At 37.2% G+C, this 2,106-nt stretch overlaps 1 long non-coding RNA gene across 3 annotated transcripts in view; it reads left to right on the top strand.

Annotated features, from left to right (window-relative positions):
* LOC107700983 (uncharacterized) overlaps nucleotides 1–563 on the top strand; it is a 1,649-nt gene extending 1,086 nt beyond the window's left edge. The window contains exons 2-5 of one of the 3 annotated variants that reach the window (XR_001635596.1): nucleotides 19–56; nucleotides 162–192; nucleotides 279–332; nucleotides 417–563. This is a non-coding gene — a long non-coding RNA (uncharacterized LOC107700983). Of the gene's footprint in view, nucleotides 1–18; nucleotides 57–138; nucleotides 193–278; nucleotides 333–416 lie in introns of all 3 variants that reach the window. The other 2 variants (XR_001635594.1, XR_001635595.1) reach the window with 2 other exon arrangements.
* The last annotated feature ends 1,543 nt before the right edge of the window (nucleotides 564–2,106 follow it).

The raw sequence follows: 2,106 nt of genomic DNA, 5'->3' as shown, positions 1-2,106 counted from the left end.
TTTTTTGTTGTTTTCCAGTACATCTTGTCTTGGGAGCACCCTTTGATTTTACATCTGTAAGTAGTTATCAGTTAAAGTAATTGACCTTTATGATGTTGTAGCAGTTGATAGTTAAAGATTTCTGTTTGTGTCTTCCAGTGTGACATTCCAATCATACTGAGATGGTGGACTCCAGATGGTTTTCTCTGAAAGGTACTGGACATTTCCTCCAGCACACCATTACATTTGCACCCCCTTCTGACCAATTTGAAATTAACCAAGATACATATGTATTACAGTGCAGAAACCCTACAAGAGGCCCTTCCAATTGGATAACAGGCTACGCTTGTGAGGTATGTCTCAAATCTATCTATCTATATACACACATTAATAAGAAATACTAAAGTTACATTTTCCTTTAATATTCTGTAATGAAGGAGATCCCAGTAATCTCACAGAAGTTGTGAAATGGCTCCATTAAACAGACATCTGCTCAGGGGGGCAGTGGAAGAGCCTCTTTTCCTTATAATGGAGGAAGAGAACAAGGAAAAGGCCCTCAACAATCTCCTGGAACAGAAGTTTCCAGAGTGCCCTTCATATTTCATCTTGTGTTTAGGGGAGTTATTTTTATAGGATTGTCATAACAAAATGGGCCTAAGAGTGAGTTGTTCATTTTATAAACTTCAATTTAATTATTGTGTACATTTTGATTGTTACTTTTAAAATTGTGTGTGTGTGTTTTATATTGAAATGTTTTAGTTTTCATATAGAAAAATTTATGACGCACGTGTTCTTGACTTTGGAGTAAACATTTATTTTGAATCTTGTGATTAAAGTGTATATTTCATATAAAATTCCCAGAAGTTTCAAACATTATTTTTAATATCACAAACAGGAAATTACTCATATAATACAATGAAACGAATAACTGTATAGGTCTACAAATAAATTACACAAGATGTTTATAAAATGCTTAATATGTCATTATAAAATGCATACATACAGAAAGTATGACGTATCGTGTGTAATAAAAGCAAATTACCCCTCAAAAACCGTAAGGTGGCGTTACTCTGTTAAAAAATATAAGCTCCGCCCCTCACTTCCAGTTCTGTGGCTGTGGTTCTGAAACTGCTGGTGCTGCGGGTCTGCAGCTGGATACTATAGGTCCAATCAGCGTCGAGTTGCGTTTTGTGTAGTACCGCCCCTTTTTGGGCGATTTCTGTCAGACTGAGAATCGCCCAGAGTGCTCTTATAGACTTCCATACAAAGATAATTTTTTTCGAACTGCAGGCACTGCAATGCAATCTCTATTATGGCATTATTTTAATGACAAATGTCAAGAGTGCATTATTGTAGCGCGAAAGCACATTAATATAATGCGTGCTCAGATACACGCTGCTCTCGCCCGGAGAGAGTGCACGCACTTAAAACGTGTCTCTCCTCTCACTCAAACTGTGTCCTGTGCACTCTCAAATCTCTCTGTGCTCATGCACTATAGATATTAATTATTTTCGCACCTGAATTACCTGAACTATTTAGATATGGGTCAGAAACCGATACTTACGATTTGGAGACCAAATATAACACTATAATGAATTTTTCATATTTGCCATAAAGTAGCTACAATAACAAGTTTCTTGAAACTAAAATACAACAATAAAAAATCAAAGAAAGGCCCTGCACAAATCTGTTTTGAGACTACTTTTTAAAAGTGCATAATGATAACTTTAGACAACGTTTAATTCAGGTGCGAAAATAATTAATATCTATAGTGCATGAGCACAGAGAGATTTGAGAGTGCACAGGACACAGTTTGAGTGAGAGGAGAGACACGTTTTAAGCGCGCGTGCTCAGATACACGCTGCTCTCGCCCGGAGCGTCCGGTTTTGTGCAAGAGCAAAAGAAATCCGTGTGCAAGTGGAGAGATTCGCGCTCGCGCAATATATTAATGTGCTTTCTCGCTACAATAATGCGCTCTCGACATTTGTCATTAAAATAATGCCATATCTATGAGTTCCGGGAGGGCTAGCACTAACGTGCTTTCGTCATCATACATAACCTTAACTTGTGCAAGGATTGGTGGGAACAGTGACATCCAATAATATTTAAAAACTATTTTGAATTTTA

Source organism: Sinocyclocheilus anshuiensis, unplaced genomic scaffold (assembly GCF_001515605.1).
Source record: "Sinocyclocheilus anshuiensis isolate Anshui unplaced genomic scaffold, SAMN03320099.WGS_v1.1 scaffold1143, whole genome shotgun sequence".
Classification (NCBI taxonomy): Eukaryota; Metazoa; Chordata; class Actinopteri; order Cypriniformes; family Cyprinidae; genus Sinocyclocheilus; species Sinocyclocheilus anshuiensis.
Note: the sequence above shows the minus strand (reverse complement) of the source record. Positions and strands in the feature narration are given on the sequence as shown.